Raw genomic sequence first — 11,872 nt, 5'->3', positions numbered from 1 at the left:
GCGCGGGCGTGCCTCCCTCAGACCCCGCACCTCACCCCCTCAATAGAGGCTAATCGCTGAACTCACCTCGCCTTAATAGAATACGGCGTGTTGTTTGCCGCACAACGCGGGACTAATGTTATTCAAAGAATTTCGTCATATTCACGTTTCCATGATGCCAAATTTTTCTTTGAATTTTCATATGTGTGCTTTAATATTATCGCAGAGCAGATACGCTTAAAAAAATTCCTTAGAAAATATTGACCTTGACTTGTAGCAAATATACGGATGGGTATTTTACTTAAGTTTACTTAATTTTCTAATTACTACATACATTGTTTCGTTCGTTATTTTATTTAGTTTTAAAAATAAATGTAAATGCTCATTATAGCTTCTTAAACAATGAGAAATTAACAAAATAATAGTGTAGGTAGTTAATTAAAATTTCGCATAGTATCCGTATCTTCCATATATCATATTTTAACAAATATTCGAACATACGATATTTTCCGCGAATACTCGTTAAAATATAATTACTCGAGAGTTTATGAATTATCAGTTATGTTCAAAAACACAATTAAAGAAGAATTTGACCATTTTAAATGAAGAATATAACGAAAATATCTTTAATTTCTGGCTTTTAACAGGTCACGTTTTATCCCGCCAAATCCCAGAGCAGGTGGACTCGTCTCTTTAAAATGGCGTCGAACAAACGCATTTAATCGGATTACTTCGCGTACAAAGCTTTTCGCTTGTGGACGTCACTGTTTTTATGTAAATACAGTTTAGCTGAAGCACCTATGGCCGTTGAGCAAAAACGTTGGAAAATGGACGAATGCTCTACCTATATATACATTTTAATTCCAATGGATTTGATAAAGTTTGTTTGGTTGAAATGAATGAATGTGAAAATAAAATTTGTTTAAATAAATCGCTGTATTCTGGTTTTTCCTAATCGTAGCCATAAACGTGTTATAGTGTATGAAGATATACGGAATAATAACATATGTTTTCTTATCATATACAAGCATACTCATAGTAAAAAGCGTTATATAACATCACTTTATTCTTCTTTTATGTCATAGCGAGCAACTGAGCTGGTGGTTCGCCTGATGGCAAACGATCACCACCGCCCATGAACATTCGCAGAGGCTTAGACCTCTGAGAATATGCTGCCCGCTTTTAAGGGATAAGGGATAAGAAAAGGATTGATGAATGGAAAGAAGGAATAGACTTGGAAGGGCTAGGAGAAGGAAATAGTTCTGTGCCATTACAAATAATTAAAATGAAAATAAATAAAAGATGCACTGAGACATAATTTATTATGGCCCAAACACACACCCGATTACAATTCCCACTAAAATCTCTCAAATTGGGCAGCTACAGATCTTATTTGCGTTATATTATGTCAAATCTGAAATCCCCCACAACGTTCTGACTTACTCTGACGTACGTACTTCGCGTTTATGGTCCAAAGAAACTAACGTCCATGCATAGAAACATACAAGAGATCCTAACATACACTCATGCAACAAACCAAATACACTGTGCAAGATCGCACTGTTACGAGCCAATTTTGCGAAAGCGTTCGTTAATTAGCAAACAAGCGGCTGCGGGTCAATCCACGCAATCGTCAGTGGAGCGAGCGTAGAACTTTACATTCGCTACAAACTTAAAATCCAGCCACAAACTCACTCCAGCCACGCCCACAAACTCATGTATTTGCGTACGATTACTGAAAGTAATATACTGACAAAGAATCTGATTTGAAAAAGGACTATATAAATCGACTATCACATGACGTTATATGTGCAATACTATAGAAAGTATTCTCATTCCTTTTTTAAAGTTATTCCTTATCTAAGGCCAACCTTATTTGAGAAACTATGGATTTAATTTTCCAATTAATTTGAGATTATTACAAATAAACAAAATAATTGATGTTTTAACATTTCTTAAAACAGACAAAGAGCTATAAGACACCTCCGTCTTAATGTAATACAAACGACAATAAGCTTCTCATCTTAAACAACATCCATTAACCGTCGCCAATTAGAATTCATAAACGAGCAAGAATCGAAAACGCAATGTAGATCATCATATCGGTTGTTTTCAATAGCAATAACACAATAAATGTCGGTAATAATAGGAAGCTCGTGAAGGGGCCTTAATACCTCGATTTTACGCTCAATTACTCTTTAATTGATTGTTTAAATTTTATGCTCGCGTTCTTGGTTATTTTAAGAGCTACCAGTGTTTGTGTAGGAATATCGCCATTTTGGACGCGTTCGTTGTTTTATTTTTGTCGCAATTTGTCACTTTCGACAAATGGACTTGCGTGGTGCGTTACACCTACCGGTCAATCAGATGCGTGCGAATGTATGTATGCATTGCAACTGTTACGTCAAATATACTTGAACTACACTTGCCTGTTCCCTAGTGAGTGAGTGAGTAAGTGAGTGAATGAGTGAGTGAGTGATTGAGTGAGTGATTGAGTGAGTGATTGAGTGAGTGATTGAGTGAGTTAGTGAGTGAGTTAGTGAGTGACCCGGGTGGTACATAGTGAGTTTTTAGTTTGTTTCTGTCACACAATTAGAAAATTATTTCGTAATCAATTGAATTGTTTGCACTACAGCCAACACGATTACGGGTAGACATGTGGGTAGTGACAACGGATGTTGATTGCGAAACATCGCGTTTAATAATAAAATACTAAAGCAGCGAGTAAAATGCTAAAAAAAATTCAAAACTTATTTTAAAAGTCTTCAGATAGCTACACTACATTTCAGCACAAAAGTAATGCCAAAATTATATTCGATTATTCGAATTTCTCATAAAAATCTTAGCTGACGGATTCTTTAAATATTCATTATATTATTTATGTACAAGTGGAATGTCGTATGTAAAAAAAAACATATGTAAACGGTAGGCGATCAAAACCCACTCATAAATACATTAAAAACTGGAATTATTTTATTTACATTTGCACAGCGAGCTATCTACATACAAGCCCCGCTGTCTAGTAATCAGCGGGGGGGGTCAACGAACCTTTGGCTAATGACTCTATAAAATTGCCACTCGTTTAGGCTTGTTACTCACTGAGCGTTACTTATGCTTATGCATGAGGAACTATTTCCACATGTATTAATTACCAAATTACATCCATGTGTGTTGTTATATTTCTATCTACCCGCGAAAAAGCTGAACACGAATAAAGCTTAACATAATTCTGCATAGAATGCTGAGAAAGCTAGATTACTTAAATTTGAAACAATATCATAACAAATTCGAATAACATTTGCGATATAATATACCACTTTTCCTCAACTTCTTTCACTGTATCTCATAATCAGAATTCGCAAAAAAGAAAAACATTATATGTAAATAAGTGTATGAGTCAATGGTTGATTCCCCATTTCATAAAGAGATACACAATTTATCGCATTCAATAACGCCGTCTTATCTACGCGTCACTCGGTATTTGACTTTTTAATTCTTTGAATAATGTTAATCGTTTATAGTTACACATATGTTTTAATTATTATGTAAGATATGCTTCAAAAGCATCACTATTTTCTATTTCATTATAAACAAATAACACTCTCTTAACATTATTTCCTCCTAGTGTTGAGTTATAATTTACAATTGGACTAATATGCGATTAAGTCGCCACGTATGTCTCAATCTCCCTACCCAGTAGCATCAAGCTTTCAATGGTTATATTTAATTTAACGACCATCTCCATTGCACATTAACATACGAGGGAATCCTGATATAATGATCTCGCCACTGCGTTACTTACGTCGAATTACGAATAAACACTTGTAGGATTCAATAATAAGGAAAAAATGTATATTTATGTCAATACGTAGACTTGTGGCATTAGAGAAGGAATCGTTTCAACAGTAATTAAGCGTGGATATGGATACAAGGAAATCACACTTATATTCGCAATGTGAAAGTTTGCTTGTTTGGAAGTTTGTCCGTCAATTGCGCTGAAACTACTAAACGGATTTTGATGAAATTTGGTACACAAACTGAGTATGACCTGACTTGGGCGATACGCGATATATGGCTATACCACCGTTTACGGCGTCTGACATGAGTCAGCCTAAGCCAGAATTAGACACGCCATTGTCTATGCTGCAACCATCGACACGTGCGTTTACAAAAAGGCTAGCATTAAACCGTTTAATTGTTGTGACACTTGTTTCCGCGTGATATAGGAGCATGCGTTTGAAAAACATGTGATGAACTTATTTGAAATCGATTCATAAAAAACGATTAAAAATCATGTTCTAACTAATAAATGAATCGGTTCAGGAAAGCAAACAAATTCATCGTTTTTAGCGAATATATTAATCATTATTAAAGTGTAAATTTTCTTACAAATCATGTATGCTGTTTTGGCATGACAGAGTAACGAACATCCGTCCAACCCCAAACACATAAACTTCAATATTAATTAGACTATATCATATATTCACTCCAAAGTGTGATCGAGCATCTGACTTTGATAACGCCGACTCATTCAACGCAAGGAACTCTATCACAAGATCATTTATTATAATAACAATTACCAATAGCTCTCTACACACAGAAGCGCAAAACTTATTACTCACACATTAACACCGAAATCTACCTAATGCATCTAAAGCTTTCAACTTTACATGAAAGTTTCTTCTCGGATTCTTGGTAATAAACTACCTCATAAATACGCGAGAAAAGACCTAAGCAATACTTCGTTGAAAATTATACTTGGTTTTCATTATTCACAAATTTCCTCCGGAAACTTCCCCTCTTTCCAACCCTTTATCAGTATAGTCTTACGTCAGTCGTACTAAAAAATTTTTGAGATCCTCTATGTAACATATCATCGGACCTCTGGGTGTGTTCTAATCAAAAACCTTCACTGAACTATGTACTAAATAAACACCTATTTATATCGCAGATTGCTCTCAACTTCCAAAGCCATATTTCCCTTGATTAAAGATAAAAGATATATAAAGAACAATATAGCCATAAACTGAACTATTAATTAGTAACCTAAGAAACCAGACGTCTGCAGAATCCCGGTATGGAACGTCGTCTCGGGAGAATTCAATTCAGTGCTTAATTATTTATGGCCGTATTATGAAAATGTCTAGCGCCACATTTGCCAGTGTAGCTGTTCGCTAACCTTTAAATTTTCATTATATATCGCATAAAACTATCATGGATGTGGAGAGAGAACAAGGCAAATACAAGAAAATGATTTTATTTCTTCATAGAGATGAGGCTTTTGGGAATTTGGTAATGTTTCTGAGAATAATAACATAGCTACTGCATTAAAATTTATCAAAAATCAATCAAAATTCATTGCCTGCCTAAGAGTCGTTTTTCTTTAAGTTTACAAATATGTATGTATACAAATAAAGCAGTATAATATATAGGTATATTTTTGGGCAACGGTAACAGTATCCCATTACGTTGAAATTTACCTGTTAAGTCTCAATCATACTCTGGACCCTACGCATATAAATTACGCATAATAGACATTGCTCTCTTTTACATACATTTTTCAGTTGTTGAGAGAGAGATTCATATTAACTAAACATTTTTATTTAAATTATAAAGCTGAAAAGTCTGTTTGTTTAGTTGAACATGCTAACCTCGGGAACCATTGGTTTTAATTAAAAAAAATTAACTAGGTGGACAGACCATTTATCTAGAGGAATCATCATAGTGTGTTCAACAGAACCCAACACAAAATAAGCGTCAATTTAAAGAATGTTGCATGAAAAGAAATATTTCATTTGAGAGCAAGCGAAGTCTGGGTTAGCTATTAATAAATACAATAACAATGAATCAATCATTACTAATCTTTTACCTTTAAACGAGCAATTCTTGTATATATATATATCTATATATATAATTGGAATCTCGGAATCGGCTCCAACGATTTTCATGAAATTTAGTATATAGGAGGTTTCGGGGGCGATAAATCGATCTAGCTAGGAATCTTTTTTAGAAAATGTCATATTCGTGTTTTATCGACTTAAACTTACTTTTTTAACAAATAGGAGGCGTTTGAGTAGTCCCAATTTATTATGATTCTTACTGACATCTATTGGCGAATAATAATACTATAAATGCGAATGTTTGTGAGGAAGGATGCATATGTATGTGTGCGTCTGTTACTCTTTCACGCAAAAACTACTGAACCGATTGCAATGATATTTGCTTCGTAGATAGCTGGACAACTGAAATAACACATAGGCACTTTTTATACCGATATTCCTACGGGATACGGACTTACGCGGTTTCGACCGCGGGTCACAGCTAGTTTACTTAAATTCTGATCAATTCAATGTTACTTTGTAAAATAAACCCATATTCAAATCTAGTAACCACTCCAAAAACCGTTAACCACACACATGTAGCCCCATCTCGTGTTTGTAGAGCATCAGACCAAAGCTAATATTGGCGAACGTAAGCGTAATCCGTCTAAAAGCATACACGCTGTAGATATCCCGGTGAAAAGATCCGGGAATACATCTTGTTATGTAAATGATAATGTCATTTATATATGCTGAAAGCCGACGTATGAAGTAATAGTGAATTCGGGATTGGTATAATGGGAATCCTACAAAAGCAAGATTCTTCACATCTCTGTCATAGATAGTTCACATAAGTTCAAACTAACAGAGGATATTGTCTTTCTGCTACTCTATTTAGTCCGTCAATCTTTGACCTATACAAACTTCCTTCAATCGATTTATCAGGAATCGAGATGAGATAAAGAAGCAAACATGCTGAACTTGAATATCTTTACAAATCGCCTCTAAAACATGAGAACCATATATAAAAATGCTAAAAACGTTTATTCATCATCATAATGTTTAACATTTATGACAGAACTAGCTGCGCCCCGCGGTTTCACCCGCGTAAGTCCTTATCCCGTAGGAATATCGGGATAAAAAGTTGCCTATATGTTATACCAGTTGTTCAGCTGTCTACGTACCAAATTTCATTGCAATCGGTTCAGTAGTTTTTGCGTGAAAGAGCAACAAACGCACACACATCCTTACAAACTTTCGCATTTGTAATATTAGTAGGAAGGATAGCCGGATAACTGTAACAAGCGAAGTCTACGTACGTAACTAATAATTTGAAATAAAGTGTTCTGGTGTAATTTCATTTCAAAGCGAAATCTTTGAAAACTCAATTAAATTATAAGTTTCACATATCCCGACATTTCGAATAGTTTCCATCGAGCGTGGCCATAGACTGAACTTACTTATACACATTATCACACTATGCTTTACAGAGCCCGTTAAAGCTAAAATGCCCCATAAATACAATACAGCAATGTCGGTTAGCTGGAGCATACAGCAAGCGACCACATATAAAATTCAATCAGCGTAACAATGCTTGCCCGTTGTACCGTGAATTAACTGGATGTGTTCGTTTTGTTCCTTCACTTTAGCTTAAATTTAGGTCTAGCGTTTGCGCTTTCAGTCAATTCTACAGTGCCAACATTTAAAAAATACACAACCAGGTTGACTCTGGAAGCGTCGGTATTAAATGGATACTGTTTTTTTATGTTTGCGTATTATAGATGACTATTTTATTTGACATTCGCACTAACTAGATGTGTCTATTAAAATGTTATCATTAAAAAATTACACAATAGTTTTCTAAGTTTATTAACTATTGTGTAATTTTTTAAGCTGATAGCCCATAGTTTTTATTACAAAATCTATCGAATTATGTATAATTTAATATATATTTTTTAAGACACAAAAACATACCCGCATGGTATGGCGATGACGTATATTAAAAGATTAACATTACTGACCATTATAAGATCTAGTGACATAATAATACAATAATTAAACTCTTCAATGAAATCAAAAACATTTGAATGAAAAATATTAATAACATTTCAATCTTTTTTATATTAAATGTTCTTATAGTTTCGCAATGCATTTCTCTCAAGATACGAAAGTTTATTTTAATTAAATCCTTAATCGCAGAGATTTTAAAATTATTAAAATTTCTCAATGCAAATTGAAAACGAAATACAAACGAAGAAACTGTTGAGATAGTTCAAAGAACATTCTAGATTAATAATCAAGTCCTGCCGAGTAACATTGAGTTTTCTTAACAAGTTTGAAACTACATTCAAACTGCACAATTGATCTCAAATTGGCTTCAAGCATTACATTGCAATTTAATTAAATAAATCTTGTTGCTTCAATGTAACCAAACTGTACTATTGAGAAGATTGGGTGACGGTTGTTTTTAAACTGGACTTTCTTCTCTAGAGAAACTCACGCCAATATCAGAACAAGCCTACACTATTAAATAAAGCTATAAAATGCAGGAGTGATAAAACAATAATAATCACGAAGCAAATTGCCCTTGCTTGCCCAGAGTCCTGTCCTTATTAAAGACTGCTTTTTTTTGTGGAGACAGCTTACATAGACACACAGGGCCTCCGTTCAAAGGGGCCGTGGGTTATGACGGATTCCTACCGACTAAAACCCCACTGTGTTCGTCAAGCCGCTTTATTGCAGGGGACACGGGAGCTGCATAGTATACATCCGCGACCATAGAAGACTGCCCTATTAAAACCTACACAAATTTCTCACAAACACGCAAAAAAACAATCAAACCCTAATACACTATGCACGTCCAAAGCGGTTAATACCAAACATGCAGCCGCATGAATCGAGAATGGGTACGTTTCGAGAACACCGGTAGGTATTACGTAATTTTCCACAGCCCCGGGCGAAATCACCGGCTTTCCAACTTACGAGACTGCCAAGTTTCGTGTAACGGCCCGGTCAAGAACATTAGACGGGCATAAACCGGTTGATACCGGTTCAAACTGGTACGCTGACGTCGTGCAGTCTGCGGTTAAGGCTTTAACATCTCATGTGGAGATGATGGAAGGATAACTACGTCTAGATCTGCCGCCGTACATAGAAATCAAGCTAGAAACCACATTCATTTTAATTAATTAAAACTGGATCATTGCTAGACAATTAATTAAAGGCATAATAACATATGTCACAGTTTTCATAAATTTACTATTTTGATATAGTAAATGAGGACATCTTAAGATTTTCTTTTCACTTGAAAACCATTGTTAATCTACACGATATTCCAAGGCTTAACAGGAGATAAATGATGTTCACCCTCACTAACGATATATATTCATACATACATATAAATTACATTAGAACTATACTTATTTATTTCCAAATAGCCTTTTGAAAACCACCTTCAAAAGCACTCAAAGTAACTAGCTCCCGAAACCGATGAAACGACAACAATTTTCTATTATCTCTTAATGGTTACACGACATCTTCACTTTAATAAAATAAAAAATATTATACGAGTATATAGCCCTATATATACTTCAGCTGTAGATAAATTGTCACAATAGAGTCTAAAAGCATCAGATTTTTGGAAACATACAAACATACAGGCAAAGCTAATAAACCCGTCTTAAAAACCATACACACGTGGTTAAAATCTAATCATACATTCTATTGAGTTATGTGAATAAGAAGCAAACATTAACATCCACAGTAGTCTATCAGCCGCAGATACAATATCTGTCTGACTAATAAGGCCCCAGCCCTTTTACGCGAGCGCGTGATTCAACTACCATAAATATCAACCTCACTTCACAAATTACACTACGACTTCCGAACAAAGATACGCTTTAGAACGGGAAACAAAACTGATCGAATTAATGTAATCCAATCGTGAAACACGATACCCTAAAATATTTGAATTCGCCGAAAGCCGAGCGTCCGTAATGAACGGCCCGAGATCCAGCACGATTATTTCGCGTCGATATCGGACCTTAATAAAGTTCGGAACACCGGGATCTTGGACAATTGGACGGAGATCTTATCAAGTGATCCGATCCTGAGGCAAACCGATGAACATTCGTATAATATCAGCGAATAGCTGTGGAATTGACGCGTCGTCATGCGGGCGAAGTTTCGCTCTGAGCTTATCGACGTAAACTATGGAACTTTGAGTGTTTGGATGTTTGTTTACCACGACTTTATCGTGATAACTCGAGAGATTAAAGTTGTCAATCAGCTGATTGTATATAAGATATCTTTTACATATGAATAGTACCAATTTAATGAACATATCTAGTTCCAGTACTACGTTGAATGTTTCACTTACAGATTCGAGATTCCTTGAACAAATACAATTCATGCATCTTACTTATATTGTAGTTTTAATGCTGAAAGAACGTATGAAATACATCCGAAATGTTGTTTGTTTATCCATAACAAGTAAGTACAAATCAAATCTATGATATTTATAATATTACTTCAACGATACGATCAATCAACACACTAATAATTCTTACAATTGAAAGAGCACATCAAAAAGGTTTCTCTATAAAAGCTGATATGTGCTAAATCAACAGAAATCACAGCACGATGACGTTACAAGCCGGGTACCTTTAAAGCAATTCATTGCTTGCAATAATAACATATTAAAGCTGCATAAGAGAAGCGATTATAAAGAGAAAGTGTGAGTATGGAAAAACATCATTTACACGACTAAATTTCTCATGAAACATTACAGCTCGTGCCTCAATAAACTATAAAGTGAAGTCCCGTGTCCCCTAGTGGGGTATGGGGCAGATGATGTACCTACATCTGTTTCACTGATCGATTTTCGTTACGAACAAGTAGGTGATCAGTTTTCTGTGTCCTGCCAGACCGAGACTTTTTTTTTTGTGCGTCCCCACCGGGAATTGAACCCAGGACACCTCGGTTCTAAGCTCACATGTTAACCACTGTACAAAGGAGGCGATCAATAAACTATAGTAACCGGTAATACTTCACAGGTGTAAATTGCTCAACCTAATTCTCTTTGTGCCTTTTATTTATCTCGTCTACGTTGTTAATGAGCGAGTCTGTCCCTTGGGCTTGCTTAATTATTCTCTAAGGAAATTCAATTCGGTTCAGAGAATTCTCTTTAGGATCCTCAGCGTTTTCTAACATTAGTCATAATTGCTGCTAGGCCTCGGCTGTTTTCTTCATAAAGCTCGCTTCGTTGTTATATCATTATCATTATTTAAATAAAAAGGACTAAAAATCTACATACTTTTACTGAATCAAGAAAACAAATTTAAAAAACCACAAAAATATGCGTATCATTGTCAAAATTTCACTTTTTCGTTAAGCGTTATTAAAACATGTTTATAATGTGTGTATGTTTGTTACTCTTTCACACAAAAACTACTGAATCGATTGCAATGAAACTTGGTATGTAGATATCTGGACAACTGGAATAACTTATAGGTAACTTTTTATCCCGATATTCCTACGGGATACAGACTTACGCGGGTGAAACCGCGGGGCGCAGCTAGTAGATATATAGAGACAAACAAAAGATTAGCGTGCATGAGTAAATACACATTTGTACAAATTATATTCCTGACCACTAACTAAAAAAAGAAAACCATAAGTATGGTAGGTAGTCCTTTTCGATGAATCGAAAGCAAGATAAATGACCAAGTAAAGTATACCTATATCGTTTTTGTGAGATCTAAATATGATCCGCCTTATAAATCAACTGGGCATACGATAATCTAAAATCATTGATTCACGTTGCAAATTACAGCAAGATTCAACAGACCCAAAAGTTAGAGCGACATTTTTGTTGTAAAACTTCGCTGCTGGTTCGCATCTGCTCTCTAATTAAACGGATGCGTAATACTTTGGGACCATTAAAATAATTTGCCTCTTACATAATCAAAGGACAACATTCCGGCGGACTGCTCGCTGCTTCTGCTTTTTTTGTGTTCGCCTGTTGTGTTATTTTATTGCGAATACAAAGATACCTCTTATGCGTTGACGTACAA

Source organism: Zerene cesonia, chromosome 26, assembly GCF_012273895.1.
Source record: "Zerene cesonia ecotype Mississippi chromosome 26, Zerene_cesonia_1.1, whole genome shotgun sequence".
NCBI lineage: Eukaryota > Metazoa > Arthropoda > Insecta > Lepidoptera > Pieridae > Zerene > Zerene cesonia.
This window is presented reverse-complemented; position numbering follows the sequence as displayed.